At 36.9% G+C, this 15190-nt stretch overlaps 1 non-coding gene across 1 annotated transcript; it reads right to left on the minus strand.

The window, feature by feature from the left end:
• Positions 1–9194: 9194 nt before the first annotated feature.
• LOC141669070 (small nucleolar RNA R71) lies at positions 9195–9301 on the minus strand. Its single transcript, XR_012553368.1, has one exon. It is a non-coding gene; the product is annotated as a small nucleolar RNA R71 (small nucleolar RNA).
• Positions 9302–15190: the final 5889 nt, after the last annotated feature.

Genomic DNA, 15190 nt, shown 5'->3' on the forward strand with positions numbered 1-15190 from the left:
AATTGTACTTTTTTGAGGAGTTCCTTGAGATACTTGGATTGACAAATAAATGTTCCATCTAACCTTTGATTTACTTGTAATCCAAGAAAGAACTTCAGCTCTCCCATCATGCTCATTTCAAACTTGTTGTGCATTAACTTAGCAAATCTCTTACAGAGATTATCATTAGTAGACCCAAATATTATATCATCCACATAGACTTGGGACTAATATAGTATCCTTCTTATGTGTTTTAGAAAAGAGAGTTTTGTCTAGACACCTCTAATAAAGCTATTTTCAATAAGAAATTCAGAGAGAGTGTCATACCATTTTTTTGGAGACTGTTTTAGCCCATAGATAGCCTTGAAAAGAAAGAAGACAAAATCCAATGATCTGGATCTTCAAAACCAGGAGGTTGCTCTACATATACCTCTCATCCAGCTTTCCATTCAGAAAGGCGCTCTTGACATCCATTTGATAAACTTTAAAGTTTGAAAATGCTGCGAATGCCAGAAATATCCTGATGGCCTCAAGTCTAGCCACTGGAGCATAGGTTTCATCATAATCAATGCCTTCAGCTTGAGAATACCCTTTAGCTACCAGTCTTGCCTTGTTTCTTGTACCACACCATCTTCATCTAGTTTATTCCTGAATACCCACCTAGTACCAACAGCTTTCTTGTGTACAGGCCTAGGTACCAGATTTCCAGACTTGTTGACGTTCAAACTGATTGAGTTCATCTTGCATAGCAATCACCCAATCTGGATCAGTCAGTTGCTTCTTCAATTTTTTTTAGGTTCCATCTCAGAAAGAAATCCTGAGAACAGACACTCATTTTGAGTAGCACGTCTAGTTCTGACTCCAACATCTGGATCACCATAATCAACTCAAAAGGGCGAGCTTTATTCCATACAGTCTGTCTTGGAAGATTTGATCTTGATGATTCACCTTGAAATCATTGTGATGTTATGTCCTACTAGATGATCCTTCAGCATCTCCCCCTGAGTTGTTGCCATGTTGACTTAAGATTCTCCGTCGTAGTAGCAGTGGTATCTCCATTGTTGCCAAAGTTTCCATCACTATTACCTTGAGTATCATCAGGATTAACAGGTTCTTCACCAGCAACAACCTCAGGTTCTTGACCATGTTCTAATTCTGAATCTGACGTATCATCAAACTTCAGTTTCTCAGAAGGATCTTCAGTTTGGATACTAGGGAGTTTAGTGTCATCAAATGTAACATTGACACTTTTAGTTACTTTGTGTTGATCAATGATATATACTCTATATGATCTTCTTCCATATCCAACAAAAATACCCTCATATGCCTTTGCCTCGAACTTACCACGACGATCATCTCCATCCTTGAGCACGAAACATCTGGCACCAAATACATGAGAGTATTTGATAGAAGGTTTCTGTTCATTCAAAATCTCATAAGGAGTTTTAATGAAGTCTTTGTTGATTAGAGTTCGATTCTGAGTATAACATGCAGTATTGACAGCTTCAGCCCAAAAGTACATTGGAAGACCTGATTCACTTAACATCGTTCTTGCAGCTTCAATCAATGTACGATTCTTCCTTTCTACCACTCCATTTTGCTGAGGGGTTCTAGGAGCTGAAAATTGTCTGGTAAACCCTTTGTCTGTACAGAATCCATTGAGAAGTGTATTCTTGAATTCTGTCCCATTATCTGACCTTATTGCTCTAACAGGGACGTTAGAATCTAACTCAATCATCTTGATATGATCAATCACAACTTGTGGTGTTTCATCCTTAGAGTGAAGAAATAAAACCCACGTATACTTGGAATAGTCATCAACTATCACAAGACAGTAACACTTCTTTGACATAGAAAGGATATTAACTGGACCAAATAAATCCATGTGCAATAATTGCAGAACACCAGTTATGGAAGATGTGTCAGTGCCTTTGTGACTTGCTTTCTTTGACTTTCCTTTCTAGCAAGCCTCACATAGTCCTTCTGGAGAGAATTCCAGCTGAGGCAGACCTCTTACCAATTCTCTTTTGACAAGAGAATTCATTGTTTTGAAATTGAGATGAGAAAGTCTCTTGTGCCATAGCCAACTCTCATCTGACGATGCTTTTGCATAGAAACAATTGACTTCAAGATTGCTTCCAGAGTTCATGTCAGCTACGAACAGATTTCCTTTCCGGATTCCCATTAAGGAGGGTTTTTCACTTTTCTTGTGCAGAATCTGACACTTCAGCTTGTCGAATAAAACATTGTAGCCGTTGTCACAGAACTAACTAATGCTAAGCAGATTGTGTTCAAGTCCTTGCACCACATATACATTTTCAATGATAACATTTCCAGCTAGCAAACAGCCATATCCCTCCGTTAAACCTTTGCTGTTATCTCCAAAGGTAACCACTGGGCCAGCTTTCTCAACCACATTTGATAGCAGGGCTCTATCTCCGGTCATATGTCTTGACGATCCGCTGTCAAGAATCCACACTACCGGTTGTACCTGTTTAATGCCCTGCAATACAAATGGATTAGACCTTCTTCGGAACCCAAGCTTGGCTGGGTCCGGCATACTTGTAAAATTGGCCTTTATCAGGCAAAACAACATTCTTAATTTCAATATTCTCAACGTTCTCAATGACTGAACATTTGACCTTGTGAACAGCCTTGACAAATTTCTGTGTAGGCTTAGGCACAAATGTCTCCTTTCTAGCTTTAGGAGGACTAGCAGTCTTAGACCTATCATGCTTTCTATTATTCACATGCTGACGAGGAGTAGTCTTATCATTAGAAACATGCTTACCATTAAAATAAGCAAACAACAGATTAAAAGCACAAGACATACAATCAGGAACACCACATGCTTTATGAGAAGGATTAACAATAGGCAACTTATGCATGGTAGACATGGCATTTGTGTTATCCAACTCATGTGTGTCTGAGTTAGTCTCAGTTGCTTTCACAACCTTGACTGGAACTTTTGACACACTTGACTTGGAGACAGCTTTCCCATTAGCATTATCTTCAGCACGGATTTCTTCTTGAATAATAAAAGAGGTCTCATCAAATGGTTCAGCAATTGATTCTTTATAGAGGGGTTCATCAACACCCTTAAGCACATGTGGTACTTCCCTGCCTTTAGCACATACATGAGGAGGGGAGTTTATGCCTAATTTTCCAATAGCAGCATTGTAATCATAACCTATTCCATGTGTTTGATTAACAGCTTGTTTATTGTAAAACTCTTTGGACTTCGAACAAGAATTAAAGTAAGCTTTAACCTTAGCCTCAAGACCGGTGATCTTGTCTTTGAGAATAGTTTCGAGTTGTCTATAACAGTCAACTCTATTCTCTAGAAAAGATACTTGATCTTTTAGTTTATCTTGATTAATGTGCACAAGTCTTAATTCATTGACCTCTTTCTCAAGGTCTTTGATTTGTTGATTTAACAATTCATTATCACGACGAGCACAATCTAAGGAACCTCCTAGATGATAAACTAATTCAGCATCAGTAAATTTTACCTCTTTTCTTGACGATGAGGTGCTTGCATTACTAGCCATGAGAGCAAGATTCCCAACTTCTTCATCTTCACTGTCAGTATCATCCCAGCTTCTTCCCTTTGCCAGGTACGCCCTTTCAGATTTACTCTTCTGATTAGAATCGTAAGAGTTCTTCCTAGCTTGTTTTGGCTTCCTGCATTCTGTGGCAAAGTGTCCCAACTCATTACAGTTGAAGCATCGAATGGTGCTTCGATCAACCATCCCTGTTTTATACCCACCACTGCTGGTGTTAGAGGATGAAGATCCACCTTTCTGGAATCTGTTGTAGTTGGACTTGTACTTGAACTTGGGATTCCTTTTGAATCTGATATTTGAGAATCTCTTGACAATCAGGGCCATTGACTCATCCTCCAATTGCTCCAGTTCTTCCAAGGAATAATAATCATCTCCTGATTGATTTGTAGTAGGAGAATCAAATTCTGCTACTATCACATTATCTTCAACCTTGGAAGACTGTATTATTCTTTCTGACTGTTGAGATTGTTGTTGATATTGTGGTTGTTGTTGTTGTTCATCAGCTACTAGAGCAGTAGACGTGCTGACCACTCTTCCTTTCCCGTAAACTTCCTTCTGCTGAATCTGCTCCAACTCATAAGTCTTTAACACACCATAGAGCCTTTCCAAAGAAATCTCACTCAGATCTCTTGCTTCTCTAATGGCAGTGATTCTATGTTCGAGATGAGTTGGCAGTGTTAAAAGGAACTTTTTGTTGACCTCCCTGATGGAATAGTATTTACCATTAATGTTCAGGTTGTTGATCAATGCATTGTACCTCTCAAACACTTCAGTGATTCCTTCTCCTGGATTGGATTTAAAGTATTCATACTCAGAGGTTAGGATTTCTAGTTTGTTCTCCCTAGCTTCCTCTGTGCCTTCATTAATAATCTCAATAGTTTCCCAGATATGTTTGGAATCTTTACAATTCATCACATGTCTATTCATCAGGGGATTAAGGGAATCTACTAAGATTAATTGAAGGCTAGCATCCAGGGAAGCTTCTTCTATTTCAGCAGGACAGAAGTCCTCAGGATCCTTCACATAAGTTCTCGCTTTGGTGATCACCACATCATTTTCTATTACCTCTGGTTCCATAACCATAGGAATTTTTGGACCCTTCTTCAACACTTGCAAATATTTGGGATTAGCAACCTGTAAAAACAATAGCATCTTCTTCTTCCACATAACATAATTTTCTTTATCGAAAAGTGGAATTTTAACGGTTCCAACTTTTTGTGTAGTCATTATGAATTTTTTTGAGTGAATAAAAAATTCAAGAAGTGAAAGAAACACAAAAGTCTAGGATCTAGATTTGTACGTTAATCAGAAGGCTCTGATACAAATTGTTAGGTCCCAATTTGTTTGTAGAAGGGGGGTTGAATGCAAACAATACCGTTTAATCGAATAAAATGCGGAATAAAATTGTGAAACAAAATTCAAGTTAAATAAAACTTTTATTAAACTTGAAAGGTGTTACAACTACGGTATCGGTTACAAGGGATTAATCTCAAATCAATTATTACAAATCTAGAATAAATTCGACATGAACTTTTTCTATTTTTGTAATTAAAAGATCAAATGCTAAATGCGATTTGAGATTAAGTTCTAGGGATTTTAATCCGCTAGATTGATACACAAGAACAAGATAAGTATTTCTAGTTGATTGGATTTAACTTTACAATCTAGAAATTGATCTTGAAGTTGCAGATGAGATGAAATATTTTTCTGCTCTTTTTTCTTTTTTGTTCTTGAGTTTGTGTTCTGTTTGATTGATTGTGAAATAATAATCTTCTGCTCCTTTTTATCAAACAGCCGAATGTAAACATGTACTGGCATGACAATCTTCTTTGGCCAGCAAGACTTTCGGTATGACAAAATTTACAACTAGCAAGACAATTAAAATGAGCTAGCAAGACTTTCGGTATGACTATTGATTGTCATACCGATTGTCATATTAGTTCAAATAAATTGTCTTGCTGAATTAATAACAGATTTTAATCTAAACAGAAATTCTAATAAGACAATTAAATGTATTGGCATGACTTTCGGTATGACTATCAATTGTCATACCGATTGTCATACTAGTTCAAATGAATTGTCTTGCTGAATTTAAGCAGATTTTAAACCAATTAAAATCTTGTAAATCCTTAATATTAATTCTAAATTAATTAATCAATTTAATTCAATTAATCAATAAATTAATCTTTGCAGATATAATTTATTTTCTTAATTAAATTATATGACTTAATTAATTAATAGAGAATTAATACTAACCCTGAGCAGCATCCATTCTTCTGACAATCTTCTGAAAGTCACTGAGACTTATGAATCAATTCCGCCACTTCAATGCTGACACTCGATGTACTGTCTGGTTCATGAGTGACTAACTTCCGTGACGTTTCTTCATGTCTTGACTTTGATATTCTGATTGAATCCTTGTAATAAATGATACCCTGACGAGATCTCTGTCACTTGATTAAATCCACGATCTTGATTTATATCACTGAGGCATGATCAAATTCTTGAACTTCTTCCAGTGAATCTTCAAGTCTGCAGATGAACAATGTTTCTTTATTCTTTGACAGATGTTACATTGTGAGATCTCTCTGACGATTGATCCACTATTTACTTATTACATTCTTATTTGAGTTGAGTTAAATACTCGAATAAACGAGTAGGCTATGACATATGCCTTTCACCTTAAGATGTAATTTTAGATCAGGATTTTGAATTTTATCATAGGCCCGGTAAATATGTTGCATACCAACAGTAGAGGAAATAAAAGTATGTGCATCTCGCCATGCAAAATTCCATTCAGTCTTTGGAAAATGCTCAGCATCAGCATTATAATAAGAAGGAATTGTATTGAAATGTGAAGAAGAACCAACATTGGACTTCTTAGATGTATCAATAGCAGTCTTAAGCTGAGTTGTGTCAGAATCAACATGATCACTATCATCATCAGAATCAGAACTAGATAGACTCTCAGAAGAATGTGCAGTGCTAGGCAGAATTGCTTTGCCTTTATGAGGATCTTTAGCAATAGGTGTCTGTTCCTGATGAGATCCTGAAACATAAAATAAGGTAACACCTAAATCTCTCTTTTTTTTCAAGTGATCTCATCACTTCTCACACAATATATTACTGTTAAGAGTAATATATTTCTCATATAAGAAAGTTTATAAGTAAAGTAACACTTATAAAATTCTTTTCTCAAAGCTACCTCTCCTTTTGCCAGTACAAGAGACTGCCACTCAAAATGTAATTTTCTCACATAGTATTTGCACACAATCTCGTATAAAGGCACATGCACACATTTTGCAAAGAAATAAGAGATGGCTGAGAGGAGTATTATGCTTGTCATATAAATAGAGGTAACCTCAACCAAGAGACTATTTATAATCATACAAACATTAAGAACAATAGAGGAAAATAAGCAATACCTGAAGGTGAGTCCTCAAGTGGAAGTGATGATAGTGGAGGAACAAACAACATATTAGGATGCTTTAACAAGCTAGTCAGCAACAAGGAATCATCAGTAAAAGCTGCTTGAATGGACGGTTGATCAACATCAGGATTTATTGTTGTTGAGTGGCATTTATTACACTTTATTATGCTCCGTAAAGTTTTGAATTGTTGAATTTGTACTCAAGTTGTTGGTATTTTAATGTGTTTTCTTGTGTTTTTGCATTTCAGGCATTCTCCAGGTAATCAGGTGAATTAGCATTATTTTGGTGCTAATTTGGTGTTAGGAAGGTGTTGGAATAAAAGCTCTTGGAAGACCAGCTCAAATCAGCAAGAAAAATTGAAGAAGTAAGAATTTTAATTAGGAGGTCAGCGCGCCCGCGCTGGTCAAGCGTGCGGCCGCGCCAGGTCGAGAAAAGAAATTCTGTTTCTATTCTGATTTTGATCCAGAAGACTTCTACTCTGTATGGGGCTGCTATATATACATAAATCAGCTCATTTTTTATATGGAGATGTACCAGAGCACAAGGAGAGAGCGTAAGAAGACCGTTTAGAACAATTCTAACAAGGCGAAGAAGATCTAGTTTTATTCTTATGATTCTTTGTTTAAGTTGTAATGTTGGATGCTAGTTTTCTTATTCTTGAACCTATACTCTTGTTTCGTACTTGGTTTATTTGTTTATAAAGACTACGTTTATTATACCATGCTTTTATCGGAACCCACGTTGATGATGAGTCTGATTATGGGCTAATCATTATCGTGGGGTTCTAACGGATTTATTTATGGATTTCTTTAGTTAATTTATTTCGATGCCTTAGTGTGTGGTGATTGTATGATAATCTAGTATTGGTTGTGCTTATTCGTCTTATGAATGTCGTGAACTTATAAGATAACGTGTTAATTCTTAATGAAGCGAAAGTGAATTTAAGGGTTTAAAACTTTCCATGCTAGCATAGGTTCATATATTTGATATGCATGATTCATAGGTAATTTTAACCATCTTACTTGCCCTATGTAATCATGAGAAATAACTTGTGCATTAAACCGTTATGTTGTCAAATTCTATAGACATATAGGGTCTCAATATAATTGGTGTCTATTCAGCTTCTATCTCTTTTATGGATGTCTGATAGTATGGTATTCGTGCAACGAAAGTTGGCGTTTATCAATTTCGTGTTATCTGATTAGTGTCATCACCATTACATGCTAAGGTTAAGAATGAAAAGGCTATTGAATGAAGTATTTAATGAAGTTAAAATCCCATGTCTGTGTATATATTATTCAACTCTCTTTACTCTCTTAGTTAATGTTTTTTAGTATAATTCTCATTAGTTAATCATAGTATAATTAAAACTCAATTTGTTATTCATCTTAGAATTGAATAATAGCCATATCATTGTTGCATAAGTGCATAAATCACAAGGTTAACCTAAATCAGTCTCTGTGGGAACGAATGAGAATTAATTCTATATTACTTGTGAACGCATATACTTGTATGTATTATTAGCGCTTGTTTAGCGACTAACAAGGTTTTGGCGCCGCTATCGGGGACTGTAGTGTTAACTTTTAGTTTATGTGTTTATCATCAGTGATCATTAAAGTTCATTGACTCGAACGTTGTTACTTACCTACTCTTTTTCTTTATCATGTTTCAGGTATTCTAGCGAGCGTGTATGCATACGCGTTCGCGGGCTCGTAAGAGAACTCTGGATCAAGCCGAGGAAGATGTTGTAGTGATTTGAAGGGAAGTTTTTGAGGATGAAGAGAAAGTAGCAGAAGAAGAGAAAGTCGAGGAACCAGCTCTGGTAGTGATGGGAGATCAAGCAGAAAATCTGAAGGCTCTGATGGACTATTCTCAGCCTAAGATCAATGATATTCAATCGAGCATCATCAGACCAGCCATCTCGGCTAACACTTTTGAGATCAAGTCGAGCACGATTCAGATGATACAAAATTCAGTTCAGTTTGGGGGTTTTCTTACAGAAGACCTCAACATTCACATCAGGGATTTTATCGAGATCTGTGACACTTTTAAGTTCAATGGGGTGACTGAAGATGTTATCAAGCTGCGACTCTTCCCATTCTCTCTGAGGGATAAAGCAAAGTGCTGGTTACATTCTCTACCACCAGGGTCTATCACCACATGGGTGGATCTTACTCAAAAGTTTCTCACTAAATTCTTTCCTATGGCAAAGACTACTGTAATCAGGAATGCTCTTACTCAGTTTGTACAGCAAATTGGAGAATCTCTGTGTGAGGCTTGTGATCGATATAAGGAGATGCTAAGGAAGTGCCCACACGATGGAATGCCTGATTGGATGATTATAAACTGTTTCTACAATGGTTTGGATGCGTAGTCTAGACCTATGCTCGATGCAGCATCAGGAGGAGCCCTGTAGGCTAAAATCTACAATGAAGCTTATGAATTGATCGAACTGATGGCTGCTAATGAATATCAGAATCCTTCCCATAGACTGACTCGGGGAAAAGTAGCAGGAATTCTAGAGTTGGATGCAGCAACTGTTATAGCTGTCTAACTTCAAGTATTGACGATGAAAGTGGATTTTTTGGCAAATTATGGAGTTAATCAAATCACTAGTATTTGTGAGTTTTGTGCAGGAGTGCATGAAATAGAGCAGTGTACTATTTCTAGCGAATCAGCTCAATTTGTGAGCAACTTTCAGAGATCACATCAACAAGCTCCAGCCACTTATCATCCAAAAAACCACAATCATCCTAACTTCAGCTGGAGTAATAATCAGAATGTGGTGCAACAATCTTATCAGCCATACACAGCAAAACAGTATAACCCTCCTGGTTTTCAGCAACCGCAATATGCCCCTAGACAATAACTTCAACTTCAGCAGCTACCGCAAGCTAATGAAAAATCTGAATTGGAGGAGTTGAGGCTCATGTCCAAGAGCCAAGTTGTGTCTATCAAGATCTTGGAGAATCAGATTGGGCAAATTGCTAATGCATTACTGAATCGTCAACCTGGCATGCTTCCAAGCGATACTGAAGTGCCAGGCAAGAAGGAAGCTAAGGAGCATGTTAAGGCCATCACATTAAGGTCTGGTAAGGTTGCGAATCCTGAAAAAGCAAAGACTCCAGAATCTGAAGTTGAGGCTGAAGAAGAAGAAGTGCCGAAAGAAGCAGAAGTGGAACCAAGGAAGACTACTGTTGAGCACACTCCTCCTGAGGGTAACACATGGGAGAAACAGATCTATCCTCTACCTCCTTTTCCTAAGAGGCTGTAGAAGAAAAAGCTGTATAAGCAGTTTGAGAAGCTTCTGGAGGAAGTATGCGGATCCAGCGTGTAAGGACGTTCAATTCCAAATTGGCGAAGCTGTGTTGCTGAAAGTGTCACCTAGAAAAGGGTTGATAAGATTTGGCAAGAAAGGGAAGTTAGCACCTAGATACATAGGTCCTTTTGAGATTTTGAGTCAAGTGGGAAAGGTAGCCTATGAGTTGGCCTTACCACCTCAGTATCGACATGTGCATAATGTGTTCCATGTGTCGTTGCTTAAGAAGTACAATCCTGACGCTAGCCATGTGATAGAATATGAACCTGTAGAAATTCAGGCAGACCTGTCATTTGTAGAGCAACCGGTTAAAATACTCGACTGGCAAGTAAAGAGTCTTAGAAATAAGTCAGTAAAGTTAGTAAAAGTACTTTGGAGGAACCCTAAGGTCGAAGAGTCGACTTGGGAGTTAGAGTCTGATATGCGTTCCCGGCATCCTCATCTTTTCTCTTAGATTCTGGGGACAGAATCCCTTAAGGGGGAGAGGATGTTATGACCGGCATTTTATGTAATATTATTTGTGGATTGGGTATAATATTAAAGTCAAATGAAAATATATTCAATGATTGTACGCTAGTGTGAGTGAAAGTTTCTGCATTATAAATTTGCTTTGTGTAGTATATGATTTTTTCAAAGCAAGTGTTTATTTAATTTCTTTATTTTTGATTTATAAGGAATATTCTAAGCTTTGGAAAAATTTTCTTTTAAAAGTTATTTTGTTCACAAATTTTGAAAATGATTTTATAAAGTCTCTAAAAATCCAAGTTATTTTATGATATAAATTTTATAATTTTTGAACTTGTATTTTATTTTATAAAAATAAATCATTATAAATTTTAGTTGTCATATTTATCAAATTACATAAGAGACCATGCATGCAAATCACCCTTCTATTCTCTCACAGGGCAAATAAGACTTTTCCAACCCCACTAACTCATTTGATTATTACCAAATTACTACCTTAGCCTTGCATGCAAAATGGCCTAACTTTAACCAAGGGACATTTTTGTAAGTTCTCACTTCCACTCATCATTTGTAAACTAAATAGCATAAAACAAAGAAATCCAAGTGGGAGAAGTCATTCTCATTCCACACTCCAACACCCCACAAATTTTCTCTCCTCCCCCTCCCACCTTGCTCTCGGCCGAAGGCCAATTCCCCACCCCCTTCCATTTTTCAATTCATTCTTCATCTTCCCAAGTGTAAATCTTTTACCTACATTCATCTTATATACTTTCCAAGTGTTTTGTGACTTGGAAGTTGAAGTTCCATGGATGCATGTATAGTTCTTATGTGATCTCCAAAGAGAAACTCTTGATTCTTGTGAATTCAAGAGCTCTCTATGAGATATATTATGTATATGTGCTAACTAAGTGTTTTATGGAGATATCATGCTTTAAAATCCTTTGCATGCTACTGAAATTTCATTATATATTTATGTTTAGCCATGCATGTTAGTTTTAAGACATTAAAATGATGATCAACCATGTTTTGCATGCTACTTTTTTCGAAATCATGTAGTTATGTTTAAAAATCTATAAATTCGAAATATGAGTGCTTAAAATAGATTGTTTTCATGATAAATTTCTTATTAATACTTAAAAGAAGTTATATTTCATGATTATTAAGGATGAATATTAGGTGCAAGTCGATTTTGCAAGCATTTACAACTTTATGCCTAGCCGAAATCTTGTTATGTGCTTTCCATGAGTTGCATGTTATATATTTAGTTGCATGTTGTTGTTTTTGGGCATGGATGATCTCACCCAAGTTTATTTTGAGAATAAGGGAGTTATTTCAGTAGATCACCATGTATAAGTCTTGGTTTAAGTATTGAGTTGTTGTTAGTTGAGTTTGTCAAGTCAAAACCTTGGAAAATGAGAGTTATAGTTTCTGCAGAAAAATCAGTATAGCACCCTGAGGTTTAGAGTGAGTTTTGACCATGTCATTGGTGTGGAATTTGAGGCCCAAGCTACCAGAAGTTAGTATTGGGAGTATATAATAGGTTTTAGGAGTTGGTTGGAGGTTTGCATGTCATTTGATTAGGTGCACAAGTAGAATCACAAAATCTGTCCAGCAGGGGACAGTTTTGTTGCAACTTAGAAATAGGGAGATTTGACCATGTCATGGGTAGGCCCTCATTAGGCCTAATTGGGCCTTAGTTAGAGGGTATGTCAGAGAAGTTTTTCCAACCATAGTTCATAGGATATGAGCTAGAACCATGTGTCGCAAGTTAATTCAAGTCAGGGCATTTTCTGCCCAGAAAAACAGGGGAACCTTGGACTTTTAGCTTAGGCCCAAGAAGGCCCAAGCCAGGCCCTTGAGCCACATCAAGCTTGTGAGATGCCCTTAGGTCAGGAGAGTCTTGTGTAAAAGTTTTGAAGGAAAACTTGTAGTTTAAGAGTGTCTAATGTACTCAAGAAACCATAGTTGTCATTCTGAAATTTACACCAGTGAGCACTATCACTTATCACATCGTTTTAGAACACTTAGAAGTGAGTATTAGGTCGACCACCATAGTTGTAAGATAGTATAAGGTCAGTAGAGCAAAAGGCACAAGTGAGGGTCAATAGTTTTTGGATAATTTAGGAAAGGCACATCGAGTTAGGAAGCCAAAATTAGAAGACCTTGTCTAGTTTAGCGACCAAGTGACTTAAGTTGTGAGTCGAGATCATCCAAGCCTAGTGTTGCATTATGGTATATATGGTGTTATTTGGTATTAATATATGGTATGTGAATATGTGGCTATGTGTGTGAAATTATAATTTAAAGGAGAATATAAATTAAGTGTATATAGGCCTAAGTGCCATCCGTGTTTAATTTCGAGTCGTAAATAGGTTAAGTTGGTGAGAATATATTATAATGAGGATTATTATTATTTATGTAGGATCTCGAGACGAGGGAAAACTTGCCATAAAAGTCGAGTGAAGCTCTAGTTGTTGCTCCTACCAGTCAGACCAGACCAGCCTATCTCAAGGCAAGTGATTCAACTTGACCTTCGTATTTACTACAAATAGTTCTTATATATTGATGCAATTATCCTGAGTCATTTTGATATATTTAAATCAAGCATATCTTATGTTTATCTTTCAATCATATAAAATGCCATGAACCCTCATGTACTTATTGCAAGTAGATCAAAAGTAATACCATGCTAGTATACCAAAGTAATGGTGATGCCATGATAAAATAGAGAATTTGTTATAATACTTTATTGATCCTTTTGATTATCATGCTATTGATCCCTGAGAAATCTTGATATTGCCCCCTGATGCTTTGATTTAACTCTTGAAATAACCTCGATAGAAACTTTATCTTGATACCTAAAAGCCAATCATTTCTTAAATTCATTCATGATTGTTTGATAACCCTATCCTTACCCTAAAGCTTGATACCCTGTTATATCTTGAGCTGATGATCACTTTCTTTATATTTTAACACCTCTATCCTATTGGAACCAGTGATGCTTATCTTCTTGATGTTCTAATACCTATACCTTGTCTACAACCATTGCTTTAAGCCTAGTTTGGCATTACTCTTTCATATTATCCAATAGCCTTGCTCAATTTCCTTGTCAAAGTTCTTGTTTATGGAAACCTCTCAATTACCCTAATATAGTAAAGTCTAGTGGATCATGGCCCTGAGATTTAGTGTCATATTTCCAGTGTTTCGAGTTGATCTATAATTCCTTAATAAAAATGTTTACTGTTAAAAGAGATTTTGTTACAATTCGGCATCAGCTTTTGAAATAAATAAAATGTGGGTTTTCAGTCCCAAAGGGGGATAAATGTTTTCTTTGAATGGTGGATCTGGACTGAGACGCGAGTCCTTTCCGCACTTATATTAGGCTTAAAATTTGCCTAGGGATTCCCAATAATGTTTTAGAACCCAGCGAGGTTCGGGATTACTTCGCGGCTGATCACCGGCTATAATCCGTAGCGTCATAAAATGAATTTGATTAAGACATGATTTTAAAATTGTTTTGATGCAAGCAAAATGATGCCATCTCACATAGTTTTTATCTCTCGTTACCTTTGGTTATGTCTTTCCATTATCATTCTTAAAAGTATATCTCAATTTATGTTTTGTGTCGTACTGTTAGCACTTGTTGAGCATTTGGCTCACTTCTTGCTTTACCCTGATATTACAGCTAGCAGCTATGGTTAGATTCAAGCAGACTGCCCGTAAGACCTGTGATGCTGATGCTTATGTTCGAGCGCAGGTAGAATAAGTAATAATAGTTGTGTGAGGACTCGGTATTTGTAATCAGATGTAATAGTTAGTAGTGTTGGGCTGTTCCAAATCCTAAACTGTAAGATCTTGGATTTGGTTGTGTATTCTTCATTAAAATAATGTAATAGCTATATTTATTTTGCTATTTAAGTTGGGGGTGTGACAGGTTTTGGTATCAGAGCTACGGTTTAGAGTCCCTGGAAAGCCCAAATAGGTTATAGGATATGTGTGTAGGTTATAGATAATATGCGAGAGAGTAGGTTAAGTAAATTATTATTAATACTCCTCTTATTGGTTGTCAGCAAAGGGCGCATTCCTCGTCATCCTCTTGGTCGGACAACACTATTGCTTTCTCCGTGTATGCTGAGTTGAGGCGCGAGTTCGACATGCTTCAGGGCAAGTACGACCGACTGATAGACCGACTGAAAAACGTGTATCCGGACAGCCGAAACTACGAAGGGAAGCCCAAGGAGTAGATGACTGCGAGACTTGAGACCTTGGTTCAGTACGACAACACTAAGCTTGAGGAGATGCCAGTGCACCGGGACCATACCAGCCAGTATGTCATTCAGATGGTGGCGGATGAGCTCCAAAGCATTGTGAAGACGCTTCGAGAGGAAAAGACTACCAAGCCCCATTCAGATGGAGTGAAGCCTTAGTTC

Source organism: Apium graveolens, chromosome 6 (assembly GCF_009905375.1).
Source record: "Apium graveolens cultivar Ventura chromosome 6, ASM990537v1, whole genome shotgun sequence".
Lineage (NCBI taxonomy): Eukaryota > Viridiplantae > Streptophyta > Magnoliopsida > Apiales > Apiaceae > Apium > Apium graveolens.